Source organism: Podarcis cretensis, assembly GCF_951804945.1.
Source record: "Podarcis cretensis genome assembly, chromosome: 8".
Taxonomy (NCBI): domain Eukaryota; kingdom Metazoa; phylum Chordata; class Lepidosauria; order Squamata; family Lacertidae; genus Podarcis; species Podarcis cretensis.
This window is the reverse complement of record NC_137177.1, coordinates 79,248,276-79,264,630: the sequence shown is the minus strand read 5'-3', so window position 1 is coordinate 79,264,630 and position 16,355 is coordinate 79,248,276. Positions and strand designations below refer to the sequence as shown.

General features: G+C 45.3%; 1 pseudogene across 1 annotated transcript in view; it reads right to left on the bottom strand.

The window, feature by feature from the left end:
- The window catches only part of LOC307222136 (F-box only protein 44-like), a 75,010-nt pseudogene extending 62,076 nt beyond the window's left edge, over positions 1-12,934 (bottom strand). Inside the window, exon 1 of the transcript XR_013843864.1 lies at positions 12,828-12,934. The product of XR_013843864.1 is annotated as an F-box only protein 44-like (transcript). The remainder of the gene's footprint in view (positions 1-12,827) is intronic.
- Between the last annotated feature and the right edge of the window lie 3,421 nt (positions 12,935-16,355).

The window sequence follows — 16,355 nt, the reverse complement described above, 5'->3', positions numbered from 1 at the left end:
ATAAAAAATGACAAAGCCATTTTTCACCTTCTCACCCCTTGCTTTTTCCTGTAAGACCTATTGCAGTTGTTAAGAGTCGTCAACAGGCTCATCACAGCTATCTGCCAATCACCCATTCCCACCACCCTTCTGAGTAATACCCCTCCCCACCTTCTCACTATATAGAAGGGTCTGGTGACTTCTGTTTCAGTGTATCTGAAGAAGTGTGCATGCACACGAAAGCTCATACCAAGAACTAACTTAGTTGGTCTTTAAGGTGCTACTGGAAGGAATTTGTTTTGACTATGGCAGACCAACACGGCTACCTATCTGTAGCTCAAAATGACGTCATGCGCATGCGCGGAAGCGGCGAAACGCGAACCACGCAGACGCGTCTTATGTTCGCTTCAGAATGCGAATGGGGCTCCGGAACGGATCCTGTTCACATCCAGAGGTACCACCGTACAGCGGATGCTCGGGTTGTGAACGTGATCCGTGCAGGAGGCACGTTCGCAACCCGCAGTGCCGCATCTGCGCACGCGCAGGTTGTGATTTGGCGCTTCTGCGCATGCACAAAATGTGATTTAGTCTTTCTGTGCATTTGCGAGTGCTGAAACCCGGAAGTAATCCGTTCCGGTACTTCCGGGTTTCAGCGCATCCGTAACCTGAAAACACGCAGCCTGAAGCATTTGTAACCCGAGGTATGACTGTAATAAAAAAGCTTCTGGGTTGTTGTTTTTTTTTAAGTTACTTTAAACATTTTTTTCAGCTCATTATATATCATTTCCCAGAATTCTTTTACAATCTTACACTTCCACCACATATGGTATAAGGTGCCTTCTTTTTCTTTACATTTCCAGCAAATATTTGAACTTGTCAGCTGTGTGATGAGCCTCTCTGTGCGTTCGAGGCTATTCCATGTACCGACCTGTTCTGTTTTGAGCAGTGGCCTCAGCAGTTTGAATGCGAGGCTTCAACAAAAAAAAACCCTCAACACCCCACAACCTTGAACGAATGAGATTAGGCAAAATCAACTTTCCAATTTCAATGAACTCATTTACCTACATGATTGCTCACTCGACTGTTTAGAGTGCCACATAATACCTGTTTCACATTTTTAAGGACTTTATCTTCTTGTGTGGCAACATCTACACTTTGGAACTTCCTGCCTGTTGATACCAGGCAGGAGGCTTCACTGTTCTCTTTTCAGCACCTGCAAAAAGCATCTTTGTTTAGACAGGCCTACCCAGGTACACGGGGACGCGGGTGGCGCTGTGGGTAAAACCTCAGTGCCTAGGACTTGCCGATCGTATGGTCGGCGGTTCAAATCCCCGTGGCGGGGTGAGCTCCCGTGTTTCGGTCCCAGCTCCTGCCCACCTAGCAGTTCGAAAGCACCCCTAAGTGCAAGTAGATAAATAGGTACCGCTTTATAGCGGGAAGGTAAACGGCGTTTCCGTGTGCTGCGCTGGCGTGCCAGAACAGCTTCGTCACGCTGGCCACGTGACCCGGAAGTGTCTGCGGACAGCGCTGGCTCCCGGCCTCTTAAGTGAGATGAGCGCACAACCCTAGAGTCGGACACGACTGGCCCGCACAGGCAGGGGTACCTTTACCTTTACCTTTACCCAGGTACACAGGTGGCGCTATGATCTAAACCACAGAGCCTCTTGGGCTTGCCGATCGATCGGAAGGTCAGCAGTTCGAATTCCTGCGACAGGGTGAGCTCCCATTGCTCTGTCCCAGCTCCTGCCAACATAGCAGTTTGAAAGCATGCCAGTGCAAGTACATAGATAAATAGGTACAATTTCCTCCAATATATTCAGTAAACATTTTCCAATTTTCTCTAAACGTATGTTCTACTTGCTCTCTTATTCTCTATGTTAAGTCCGCAAGCTGCGCATATTCCACCAGTTTAAGTTGCCATTCTTCTTTAGTTTAGGGAAATTTTTAATGTCTGATGCTGTATTGTTTTTAATATTTGGTTGGAAGCTGCCCAGAGTGGCTGGGGAAACCCAGCCAATGGGCAGGGTATAAATAATAAGTTATTATTACTATTACTATTACTATTATTGGGACGCGGGTGGCGCTGTGGGTAAAAGCCTCAGTGCCTAGGGCTTGCCGATCGAAAGGTCGGCGGTTCGAATCCCCGCGGCGGGGTGCGCTCCCGCTGCTCGGTCCCAGCGCCTGCCAACCTAGCAGTTCGAAAGCACCCCCGGGTGCAAGTAGATAAATAGGGACCACTTACCAGCGGGAAGGTAAACGGCGTTTCCGTGTGCGGCTCTGGCTCGCCAGAGCAGCAATGTCACGCTGGCCACGTGACCCGGAAGTGTCTCCGGACAGCGCTGGCCCCTGGCCTCTTAAGTGAGATGGGCGCACAACCCCAGAGTCTGTCAAGACTGGCCCGTACGGGCAGGGGTACCTTTACCTTTACCTTTACCTTTACCTTTACCTTTATTATTATTATTATTATTATTATTATTATTATTATTATTATTATTATTGGGACCTTGCTCGTTTTCCATTTTGGGGCTAACAAAACATGGGCTTCAGTAGTGGCATACATAAATAAGCTTTTTTGACACCTGGGAATTTTCAACTGAATTATCCCCAACAAAAAGGACTCTGATTATTATTTTTTTGAAAAGTACTTTTAAACCTCCCCCATCCGAGACCTGGGAGAAGAGGCGGTGGAAGAGGACTGGAAGAAGTTTAAAGACTACCTGCAGAAACATTGCAAAATTTATGAATGCTAAAATGATGTTGGATTTAAAAATAATATGGCATTAGTGATACAGGTTAGAAAGCTATGTAAAAAATGTAAATTGAAGAAGGGTGAAAGACTAAAAGTTATATTATGTCAAAAGTAAATAATATGTTGAAGGCGTTTAAACATAAGGAGGAAGGATTGGAGACATAATAGAATGATTTCAATAACTAGAAATGAGTCTTGAAAGAGGGTAAGGATTTGCTGTATCTGACTGGGTAAAGAGGAACACAAAAAAGGGAGGCGTGAGGAAGTCAAGAAAGAAAGTTTTGTAAACATGAATTTAAAAGCTGGAATTTTTATTTTTAATCTTTTCTTTTCTTTTTTTTGATGGATTTCTGTATTTTATCTTTTCTATCTGTTTTATGTGACTGTTTTTGTTCTTCTTATTTTTGTGGTTGTTATGTTTTTTCTTTTTTGTAAAAGCAAATAAATATATTAAAAAAAAAATAAACCTCCCCCTCCCAATTATTATAAATTATTTCCCAGTACTCTTTTACCCTTTTATCCACCACATATGATAGAATGTTCCCTCAGTCTCACTGCATCTCCAGCACTTATCTGATTCAGTCTTATACAGAGGAGCCTCTGAATTTAAAGTATTCCAGTCTGTTAGCAGCCATTGACTCTGATGGTGCGGGGGACATGAGGGACACTGTGGTTGCATTACCGTATATCTGGAGTTTACACAATCAATGGCTACTACCCACAAAGATTCTACCTCCACTATCTTCATGCTCCAGAATGACAGTTCTTGGGAATCACAGGTGGCCAGGGTGCTGCTACTGAACTTAAAAATGGAAAGCGTAATGCTGGTGGTCAACAAAAATGGTTTAGAGACTAAGGCAAATTTTTAAAAATGTAGTATAAACACCAACAATTGGGAAACACTTGCCTGCGAGCACTCCAATTGTAGAAGAGTCTTTATCAAAGGTGTCATGGGCTTTGAAGACACTCGAACTCAGAAAGGAAGGGAGAAGAGCAACAGGAGCTCACTTCATTGCGGTGATTTGAACTGCCGACCTTCTCCTCAGCATGATGGTTTGTTTTTTTAATATAAATATTTATTAAAGTTTTTAACAAAATACAACAAAAAAGAAAAAACACAAATCAGAAAAATACACAAAACACAAAAAATAGATAACAATAAAAAAGAAAGAAAAAATCCATTATTCTTTTTCTAACTTGGAAGCTCATATCCTTATTTTCTTGACCTCCTCACACCTCCCCTTTTTGTATTCCCATTTACATAATCAAATCAACAAATCCTTACCCTCTTTCCTTTTATCATCTTTAACTTGTACCTTAACATATCACAACTCCAATATTTTCATCCATAAATTCATTTTTGCATACTCTTTCTAACTTTATCACTAATACCACTTGTTTTTAATCCAACATCATTTTAGCATTCATAAATTTTACACTGTTTCTGTAAATAGTCTTTAAATTTCTTCCAGTCCTCTTCCACCAGCTCTTCTCCCAGGTCTCAGATTCTGCCAGTCATTTCCGCCAGTTCCATGTATTCCATTACTTTCATCTGCCATTCTTCCAGAGTGGGTAGATCCTGTGTCTTCCGAGGCTTGATGGTTTTAGACCATAGCGCCAACAGCTCCCTTCACTTTGAAGTAAGCCCCATGGACAGAATACACATCCCAGGTTGGGCTTGCTAATCCCAGTCACAGCCACCAGGTGTCACACTTGATCCATTGGTTAAAAACAACATCTCAGTTCTGGAAATTAAAATGATGCTGTCCGGTCTGGTTGCATTCAAACTCCTGTACCAGAGGCCTGTACCAGAGTTAGTGGAGGTTTTTTTGGTCTTGATAAAAGGAAACAATGCAATGCATATAATTTATGGAATTCATTGCCAAACAGTGATGACTCAGTTTAGATGGCTGTAAGAAATGTTCCCATTCAATAGGCTAGTCATCAGCCATTATATATGAGAGCTAAGTTAGAGCACAGAGTGAGTGTTCTCGGCATGGATGTTTATATATGTATGCTCGGTCCTTGCTCCTGCCAACCTAGCAGTTCAAAAGCACACAGTGCAAGTAGATAAATAGGTACCACTCCGGCAGGAAGAGGAAGGTAAACGGTGTTTCCGTGCGCTGCTCTGGCTCGCCAGAAGCGGCTTAGTCATGCTGGCCACATGACCCGGAAGCTATACGCCGGCTCCCTTGGCCAGTACAGCGAGATAAGCGCCGCAACCCCAGAGTCGTCCACGACTGGACCTGACGGTCAGGGGTCCCTTTACCTTTTACCCTCCCTCTAAAAGCAAGTTCAGGCAAGTGAGTGCCAATCAATTTGGAAGCCAAATATAGCCCCAAATATAGGGACGCAGGTGGCGCTGTGGGTTAAAGCCTCAGCGCCTAGGACTTGCCAATCGAAAGGTCGGCGGTTCGAATCCCTGCGGCGGGATGCGCTCCCGCTGCTCGGTCCCAGCGCCTGCCAACCTAGCAGTTCGAAAGCACCTCCGGGTGCAAGTAGATAAATAGGGACCGCTTACCAGCGGGAAGGTAAACGGCGTTTCCGTGTGCGGCTCTGGTTCGCCAGAGCAGCGATGTCACGCTGGCCACGTGACCCGGAAGTGTCTCCGGACAGCGCTGGCCCCTGGCCTCTTAAGTGAGATGGGCGCACAACCCCAGAGTCTGTCAAGACTGGCCCGTACGGGCAGGGGTACCTTTACCTTTATCTTTTATAGCCTGCGTTTGCAACAAGTGTGGCACAATGTGGACTAGCTGCTCCTATGCCATACACTTCAATATACAGTGGTACCTCGGGTTACAGACTGGGATTCCTCTGGTTCAGCCTCTGAATCTGAATCCCAGGCCATCACACCTACATTGCTTGCCACTCTCTACCCCTCTGGCAACAAACAGACCACACTATTAAGTAAGTTTAAAAGTAAGCTTTACTTACAAAATCCAAAGGTCTCCTCCCCCATCATCCTGCCCGGACACTGAGGTCCAGCTCCGAGGGCCTTCTGGCGGTTCCCTCACTGCGAGAGGTCAAGTTACAGGGAACCAGGCAGAGGGCCTTCTCGGTAGTGGCGCCCACCCTGTGGAATGCCCTCCCATCAGATGTCAAAGCAATAAACAACTACCTGACATTCAGAAGACATCTGAAGGCAGCCCTGTTCAGGGAAGTTTTTAATATGTGACATTTTAGTGTATTTTTCATCCTTGTTGGAAGCCGCCCAGAGTGGCTGGGGGAAACCCAGCCAGATGGGCGGGGTACAAATAATAAATTATTATTATTATTATTATTATTATTATTATTATTATTATTATTATATTATCATGCATTATTTCATGCAGCAGCAAGGAGAACACTGGTAAAATACTCCTTGGTATGAAATATGGAAAGTTAGCTTTAAGCATGCTGATTGGGGTTCAGTAAAGGACAGTTGTGAGGAAGCCTGAGCAGGTGATTTAATTTTAGATTATTTAGATTTAATTATTTTAGATATTTCTTGATCTACTTGATATAGATACAGTGGTACCTCGGGTTACATACGCTTCAGGTTACAGATGCTTCAGGTTACAGACTCCGCTAACCCAGAAATATTACCTCAGGTTAAGAACTTTGCTTCAGGATGAGAACAGAAATTGTGCTCTGGCAGCGCGGTGGCAGCAGGAGGCCCCATTAGCTAAAATGGTACCTCAGGTTAAGAACAGTTTCAGGTTAAGAACGGACCTCCAGAACGAATTAAGTTCTTAACCCGAGGTACCATTGTACCTACCCACTTAAATAAGATCAGAAGGTTGGCAGTTCAAATCCCCACAATGGGGTGAGCTCCCATTGCTCTGTCCCAGCTCCTGCCAACCTAGCAATTCGAAAGCACACCAGCGCAAGTAGATAAATAGGTACTGTTGCAACGGGAAGTTAAACGGAGTTTTCACGCACTCTGGTTTCTGTCACGGTGTTCCGTTGCACTAGAAGCGGTTTAGTCATGCTGGCCACATGACCTGGAAAGCTGTCTGTGGACAAATGCCAGCTCCCTTAGACTGAAAGTGAGATGAGTGCCGCAGCCCCATAGTTCCCTTTGACTGGACTTAACCATCCTTTACCTTACTTAAATAAGATAGCAGTTTCTCTAAATCTGTAGGTTATGCAGAAGTATATATAAATTTGTAATTATTCTTTTTTTTTAAGAACCTTCAGAATGACATGACCAGCTATTGTGCCAAAGGCCCAGTGCTTTTTTTTTTTTCTTAAAAAATGTTTAGGGGTACTCTCATTTGGACTCAGGGGGACGCAGGTGGCGCTGTGGGTTAAAGCCACAGCATCTAGGACTTGCCGATCGAAAGGTCGGCAGTTCGAATCCCTGCGGCGGGGTGCGCTCCCGCTGCTCGGTCCCAGCGCCTGCCAACCTAGCAGTTCGAAAGCACCTCCGGGTGCAAGTAGATAAATAGGGACCGCTTACCAGCAGGAAGGTAAACGGCGTTTCCGTGTGCGGCTCTGGCTCTGGCTCTGGCTCTGGCCAGAGCAGCGATGTCACGCTGGCCACGTGACCCAGAAGTGTCTCCGGACAGCGCTGGCCCCTGGCCTCTTAAGTGAGATGGGCGCACAACCCCAGAGTCTGTCAAGACTGGCCCGTACGGGCAGGGGTACCTTTACCTTTACCTTACATTTGGACTCAAGAAAATCACCATTTTATAGTTTGAATCGGGGAAAATAAATACAGTAAATGCACAAAAGTACAAAGATTCACAAAAAGTTTAGGGGTATGCATACCCCTGCGTCCCCCCAGAAAAGAGCACTGCAAAGGCCCATATTCTTCCTGTGACATCACACCCAGTTGACCTGGCAACCTTCAGAATCTCTTGGTCTCTGTTCACACATTAGAGCAAGGGATTAGGGCAGTTCTCTTGAATTGTCAATGGCCCTCAATGGCTCTGTATTGCTTCTTAATGCCTCTGGTTTGGCTAGGTCGTTTTACATAGCCTAGCCCAGGAATTCCTTGGCAGCTTGTATTTCCCCTTCATATCCCAATTAATCAAAATCCCACCATTTATTAATTTCTTGGTACGCTCCCCGTCCCGCCATTCATAACACAACTGCATCTATCCTGAAATGAGCAAGGGTTTTCTATGCCTGCATTTACAACAGTGAGGGCAGTAGGTGGCGCTGTGGCATCGCGGGAACCCACCCCTGCATTCATCTCCTGTCTAATACTCACCAAATCATTTACAGTGGTGCCCTGTGTTCCCCAACCTACGGTCATACATCTGGAATTTTCTGGACACATACGGAACATTGTAGTCGGAAGCAGTGTCCTGGCCGAAATTGTCAAATTGTCCGGGGAGACGTATGGCAAGCCATGTCGGCAGTGTCGTTTTTGCTGATTCTTCTAAAAAAAATAGCTCAAAATAGGCTTTTTTTTTGCAGTTTTGCAGCTCAACAACTTTGCTCAGAAAAGCTCATACAGTGGTATCCGAACTCAATCTGTTCTGGAAGGCCGTTCGACTTCCAAAAACGTTCACAAATGAAGGCACGGCTTCTGATTGGCTGTTTGGTCCCAGAAATGATGACATACGAAACGGACATTTGGCTTCCAAAAAACATTCGCAGACCAGAGCACAAAAAAATTCGCAAATTGGGAGCCTATTTGTTCAGTAGCCAAGCCGTTTGGGAACCAAGGTACCACTGTATTCATTTTTTGAAATATGGCAGCCCTGCGAAACCCAGTTCCTTAATGTCTAAAATGAGAGGTTTGCCTGCCTTAAAGCCACACAGTTAGAGCATTGGACTAGAACCTGGGAGATCAGGGTTCGAATCCTGGCTGAACAATGAAGCTCACTGGGTGACCTTGGGCTGGTCGCTAGGCAAATTAACTACAAACCCCCAAATTTGGAATCCCCTCCAAACCTGTGCCAAACTGCTGCAGTTGTTTTTCAGCGAAAACCCCACATTTTGCAGTGGCCCACAAACTGAGCAATTGATACGTCAAACTCGGGGATTGTACTTAACATTAACCATGGGTAGGCAAACTAAGGCCTGGGGGCTGGATCCGGCCCAATCACCTTCTAAATCCAGCCCACAGACGGTCTGGGAATCAGCATGTGTCCTTTTATTTAAAATGCATCTCTGGGTTATTTGTGGGGCCTGCCTGGTGTTTTTACATGAGTAGAATGAGAGCTTTTATTTAAAATGCATCTCTGGGTTATTTGTAAAGATAAAGGGACCCCTGACCATTAGATCCAGTAGTGGTGAACTCTGGGGTTGTGGTGCTCATCTCACTTTATTAGCCGAGGGAGCTGGCGTACAGCTTCTGGGTCATGTGGCTAGCATGACTAAGCCGCTTCTGGCGAACCAAAGCAGTGCACAGAAACGCCATTTACCTTCCGGCCGGAGCGGTACCTATTTACCTACTTGCACTTTGACATGCTTTCAAACTGCTAGGTTGGCAGGAGCAGGGACTGAGCAACGGGAGCTCACCCTGTCGTGGGGATTCGAACTGCCGACCTTCTGATCAGCAAGTCCTAGGCTCTGTGGTTTAACCCACAGTGCCACCTGCATCTTGATCTATAGGGTGGGAATTTCAAAAGTCTTTATAAGGCCTTGCGTGCCATTTTTCTGGGTTCCTCTTCCTCTCCTGCAGGTGAGGGGAGCACCCTGTTGCAACAGTTCAATAAAGATCAGGCTTACTAGCTGCTTTCCGTTCAATATTCTTTGGTTGGCCTCTGTTATCTTCTCCTACCATTAGGGAACCTATGTAAGGACTCAATATGGGCTCTTGGATACCCCATAAGGGAAAAGGGCAATTTTTGTTTACAACCGTGGGTTATCACAGCAATAAATAACAGCAGGCACTACGCCCAAGCACTGACATCCCCCCTGATCTCTTTTGCAAGGTTATTCCACAGGAAAAATGGATCATAGTTCCTTGAATTTTCTTTCCGCCCAAAGCTTTGCTATAGAATCATGCAGAGGACGATCCATCCTGGCTTCCCCCCCCATCCCAAGACGAGTGCCTCAAACCTACGACCATACAAAGATGGATGCTTGGCAATGGTGCCTAGCAGGTACTGCACACAGTAAAAAAAAAAAAAACTAAAAGAAATTAACTGCCCCAGGCCTCGGTTTGTGTGAGGTCTCAATCCCAGGCGATACAAAGTTAAGGAAAGAGGAAAGACATGCCCCTGAGCAAGTGCAGAGTTCATTTCTTTTCCGGCAGAACTACAGAGGGTTCCATCCTCTCTACCCTGGCGCAGCTGGGATTCGCAGATGAAGGGCTGGAGATCAGACGGTGCTGTTTCTAGACACTCTCTCCCCAGAAATTAAAGACACTGTGTCTCCCCTTTGCTGGGTGAAAAGGTGGTTCTGTTCAATGAAATGTTGAGAAAGTGAACATCACATAGTGAGGGGTGTTTTTTTAAAAAAAGAGAATAAAAATCTGATTCAGAATAATGGCAGGAGATTTGGAGATTCCCACCCCCCTGCTTCCGCCCTTTCGTTTTTTTTGCTAAATTAAACCTAATCTTGTGTTGACTCTGTGCTACAAAAAGAAATAATGAAGATTAAGATATCTTGTTTGCTCTTGCTCAACAAAAGCCAATTAATTGCCTGGAGTGGATTAGGGGCTGCATGTCTCACCTTAGACATAAAATGGGATCAGATAATGGTGATGGCTGGGGAATGGTCCCAGCACAGTTTGAGTGATAACTTGGGAAGACTGATAGATGTTGCAGGAAGGGAGAAGAGAAACTGGCTTGGAGAATCTTGTGGGGAAACTGCGGACGACTCACTGATTCGGAAGCCATCCCAATTGGCTTGTGGTGGTTAGATTGGTCTCAACTAGGGCCAGGGCCTTTTCAGTACTGGCCCCGACTTGGTGGAACGCTCTGTCACAAGAGACTAGGGCCCTACGGGACTTGACATCTTTCTGCAGGGCCTGCAAGACTGAGCTGTTCCGCCTGGCCTTTAGTTTGGACTCAGTCTGACCCTTATTTTTTCCCTCCCCTTATGGTTTTGATCCATGATCCCTGTAAGGGACAGAACCTGCAACCTTGGTGTTATCAGCGCCATGCTCTAACCAACTGAGCTATTCTGTTCAATGACTAGAACATTTGCTCTCCATCCTCCATCTCTCAATTTTATGGGTGGGGTGGTGAGCCAACCTCTTGAGACCAAGTATCTATAACCCTCAGAAATTGATGACATTTAGGGAATACGAGGACAATTTAGCCTCTGTGCTCTGCTTTGTACCTTTCTCATCGGTGCAACATTTAGAAGAAGAAGAATTATATACTGTATGTATTTGTCAACAAAGGCCACTGATCTCCATTTCGCAACCCCACCAGCAATAGACGGAAATGACTTAAAAGAAGAAAGAGGGAAGGGGGTTGGGGGAGCAGCCACGGAAAAGTGATTTTCTGTGCCTGCCTCGCCAAGGGAATTAAATCTTGTTTTCCCCCGTCACCAGCGAGTGGAATAATCCAATATATTACAGTTAATGTGCATCTGGTATTTATTGCTGTGTGGTTGACCTAACAGAGTTTTATTCTTACATTACGGATAAAAACCATTCCGAGAGGCGAGGCTGCAGGCTCCGAGATCAATTATGAGCCTTTGCAACACTGGAAAAATGAATTATTCCTCGTACAAGATGAAAATATATATAAATATATAAAACACAGGGCAGAAAACACACACGCCATTTCATGCCACCCCCCAGCTCTTTCTCCCTCCCACTTCTGCACTGCGGATTTGACTGAACCAAGCTTGGGCTCTGAGCAAGATTTTTATTTGGGCAAACTTTTAAGAGTTGACCTGAACCAGCAATTCCCGAACGAGTGGCTAGGAGGACTCAGTGGGGATTTGCGAGTGAGGATTGCTCACCTGGGTTTTGAGGAAGCAGGGACTTAGACTAGACCTGACCCCAAATGCACCCTTCCTTGATTTTTGCACCCTACCCCCATTAGGGAAGGTTTGTAGTTCAGTGGAAGGACACCTGCTTTGCATGCAAAAGGCTGGGAATGTCCCCTGCCTGAAACCCTTGAGAGCCGCTGCCTGTCATTGTGGACACTACTGAGATAGATGGACCAATTGACTCTATAAGATAGCATCCTTGTCCCTGTATCTTAAGGGAAGGGCTGTAGCTCAGTGGTAGAGCTCCTGCTTTGCATGCAGAAGGTCCCAGGTTCAATCCCATGGTCAGGGCTAGCCCAATACATTTCAGCTCCTGAGGTGAACCACAAATCTGCACAGACGCACACACCCACAAACAGCAAAGTTTAAAGTAGTCACAGAGTTAAGCAGTAGTATAGCATGGGAATATTGGTTCTTGGACCCCTGTTCACATGTGTGATGCTGTTGTCTAAACCACTGAGCTTCTTCAGCTTGCTGATCAGAATGTCAGAGGTTTGAATCCCTGTGACAGGGTGAGCTCCTGTTGCTCTGTCCCAGCTCCTGCCAGCCTAGCAGTTCGAAAGCACACCAGTGCAAGTAGATAAATAGGTACCACTGTAGTGGGAAGGTAAAAGGTGTTTCCGTGCACTCTGGTTTCCATCACGGTGTCCTGCTGCACCAGAAGCGGTTTAGTCCTGCTGGCCACATGACCCGGAAAGATGTCTGTGGACAAACACTGGCTCCCGCGGCCTGAAAGCGAGATGAGCGCTGCAACCCCATAGTCACCTTTGACTGGACTTAACCGTCCAGGGATCCTTTACCTTTTTTTACCTTACCCGCTTAATCCACCTACATTGCTTGCCGCTCTCTACCCCTCTGGCAACGAACAGACCACACTACAGTATTAAGTAAGTTTAAAAGTAAGCTTTACTTTACTTACAAAATCCAAAGGTCTGATTCATGCATTATTTCATGCAGCAGCAAGGAGAACACTGGTAAAATACTCCTCGGTATGAAATATGGAAAGTTAGCTTTAAGCATGCTGACTGGGGTTCAGTAAAGGACAGTTGTGAGGAAGCCTGAGCAGGTGATTTAATTTTAGATTATTTAGATTTAATTATTTTAGATATTTCTTGATCTACTTGCTATAGATACAGTGGTACCTCGGGTTACATACGCTTCAGGTTACAGACGCTTCAGGTTACAGACTCCGCTAACCCAGAAATAGTACCTCGGGTTAAGAACTTTGCTTCAGGATGAGAACAGAAATTGTGCTCCGGCGGTGTGGCAGCAGCAGGAGGCCCCATTAGCTAAAGTGGTGCTTCAGGTTAAGAACAGTTGCAGGTTAAGAACGGACCTCCGGAACGAATTAAGTACTTAACTTGAGGTACCACTGTATATGCTTGATATTGATGAAGATGATTATATTTTGCTCATTGCAATGAAACAAAACAAATCGCATGGCTGCCATTCCTCCCCCTGTCCTCTGCCCAAATCCTGCCCCCATTTGCTGGAATAAAACAGCCTTCCAAGCTGCTCAGTTGCAAGGAGACCATCTCTCTCTCTGCCCCTCCAACTTTCCAGTAGAAGCAATGACCTTCCGGAAAACTCCCAAGGCAGCCCGGAGAACCAGATGGCACTGCAGGCCTCAGAATTTCGCCAATCATCAATGCACAGACCTCATCCTTTTCTGGCATGTGTTGGGGAGGGCAAGGGCCTGACTTGGGTCCCCATCAAAAAACCAACGAATCATAAACCTTCTGCAAGGGAATGGAGTTAGGCAGGGAGGGGGGGAGCGGACAGCTGGTGGCTAAAGGCAGCTCACCCATACATGTCCGGAGAATGTCGACGATGCCCCCCCCCCCGTCCTTTGAGCACCTGTTAGGACTTTTCTTTTTGCAGAGATTTGCTCAAAGATGCTTAAATGCACACCTTTCCCAGAAAGATTCACAGCATTTAATGCCTGCTGCTTGGATCAGAGGGCAACAAGGCACAGAATAAGGAAGGTTGCAGCCGCCCGCCCCCCCAGTTCTTTTTTACGGTCTCCCCTGCCCCAACTCCAACTCTTTCTGAGCAGCAGGGTGATTTGCCACCTAGCAAGGCCAGTTTCCTTTTGAAGCTGAAGTTGCTGCGTTTGCAAGGACTGGTTGCTTCTCACACACAGGTTGAGAAGGTGTTGTAAACAAAATCTGCCCTTTTTCCCTTATGGGGTATCCAAGAGCCCGCTTAGAGTCCTTACGTGGGTTCCCTATTGGTAGGAGAAAATAACAGAGGCCAATCAGAGAATATTGAGAAGCAAAGCAGCTAGTAAGCCTGATCTTTATTGATCTGTTGCAACAGGGTGCTCCCCTCACCTGGGGATTTGCTGAAATAACGATCTGAATTAGAATACAAAATTGGGAGGTGAGAGGAGGTCAAGGAAATAAGTAAAGGAAGAAAGTTATGCAAAGGATTAATTAGTTTTTTCTATTTTTATTTTTCTCTTTTGGTGTTGTTATGTCTTTTTGTATTTTGTATTTTGTAATTTTCTTTTCTTCTTTTTGTTATTCTTAAATTTTGAATAAATATTATTTTTTTTTAAAAAAAAGAAAATAACAGAGGCCAATCAGAGAATATTGAGAAGCAAAGCAGCTAGTAAGACTGATCTTTATTAAAGCTGTTGCAACAGGGTGCTCCCCTCACACACAGGAGGACGGAGGAGGACCCAGAACCAAGGTGTGCCCACCCTTATATAGACATTTTAAATTGCCTTTCCTGGAGCTCAAGACCACCCCTCCATACATCATACATACATCACAGAAGGGGAGTAACCCAAGACCACCCCCCACAAACATCAAAACTACATCACAGAAAAGTCGGTCTACAACAGAAATTTGAATGTTGTTTTTCCTGCCAGGTTATCTGATAATGCCTTATCTGATTGCCTTTCCTGGTAGTCTGGCCATTCCTTTGAAATGGTGATTACTAAATTCCTGTAACAAGGAAGGTTTTTTCCACCTCCTCCCTCCTTGCAGAGAAACATTTGGTCAGCTTGGGAGTCAAAATGGTTTCAGGATGGTCTTCCTGTGCTGATGTATGTATGTGCTTGGTTGGTACATTTATGAACATTTATTATATATACAAGACCTTAAATTTTATTATTACAAAGGCGTTTGCGATGAGCCTCATTCACCCGCCTTACTCTGAGCAAAGCAATATCCCATGAACTTCTGCCCTGTCTGGGCCATAAAAACATAAAGCTTCCTTCTAGGCTGCCTCTGGGGTTCCAGTCCTGTCTGGAGATGCTAGGAGGAATGAAAATGGGATCATGTTACAGCGCTGTACTGTGATGCTTTGGCCCGTCCCCTAAAATGTGTGGGATGTAAAACACAGGAGCAGTCAATGACAACATTCCTAGAGTGTACATGTTAGAACATGGGGAGGGATGTCTGTCCAGCAAGCAGGTAAACTTCCTGGGGACGGACTTCCTCCGCATGTGACCAGAGGTGGGTGTGGCCTCACCTGTGCAGGTAAATGATAAAAGCACAGGGCAGGCAGCCATCTCTCTCTCTCTCATCTTCATCTTCTGAAGGAGCAACATGCCCTCTTGGCTCTCAGCCAAGAGAGGACAGTACTATCTTCCTATAAGATAGATTCTAAGTGTATGTAACCTTTTTAAGTGTATGTAACCTTTTTAAAGCTGTCTGCCTTCTGGGATCATATTGTGAACAGAACGTGAGTAAACCCTTTTATACTTTTATGAAGACTGTGTTGTGTCTTGTATTTTAAGAGGGAACAAAAGGGGAAATTACCAGAGTAATTATTATAGAGGTTCTAGCGAACCTGTGCAGATGTTACTGTTGCGAACTTAAAGGGGAATGTCTATAAACTCTGCTGATATTTTGGGAACTTGTTAGCACAAGTTGGATAAGGATATAATTAGTCAATATATCCTCTCCTGCACCCCTGAACATTCCCACAAAATGAATATGAGATCCCTGCTTCAATAGGGGAACAGGGCAAAGTCCTCTAAGAGGAATGGGATGCCATCATGTCAGAGGCACACAGGCTCCACAGGCTGGTCTTGTGGGTGGCGGAGGGCTCTCCTCCACTGATGGGTTTTAAGTAGAGATTGGATGACCATCTGCCAGGGACAGGACCGGATTTAGGTTTGGTGAGGCCCTAAGCTACTGAAGCTAATGGGGCCCTTTATATGTCCAGCTGTCCTTTGTCAACAACAAATTGTCGCTGTTTTTGTGTGTTGAATATATGCTATATGGTAACTGATGGACCTAATAGGTATCTAAAGCCATTTGCACATAACAAATAGGAGCCTACACAACACGAAACACTGTTGCTGTACATTCAACTGTGCTGCACTGCAGCTGCATGCTGCATGTTGCCATGCAACCAGTCCATGCAGAATGTAGGTACCCTGTATATAGAAATGAGCAAACCAGTGATATTTTAGGGAGCAGGCTAGCAGGCGGGGCCCATTACTTACATCATAGGAGCCCACACAACACAAAACACTGTTGCTGTATGAAGGTTTTACTTTATTTGTTTTTTTATCTTATATTTTGGAAATGTACATCCAGTCTCTTTTCCTTTAGTTTTTTCACCCCCACTGCAAGAGAGTAGGGCCCTAAGCTATAGCTTGTTTAGCTTATACGTAAATCCGGCACTGACCAGGGATTCTTTAGCTGCGATTCAGGCATTGCAGGGGGTTGGATTAGATGACCCTTGGGGTCCCCTTCCAACTCTACGTTTCTATGATTCT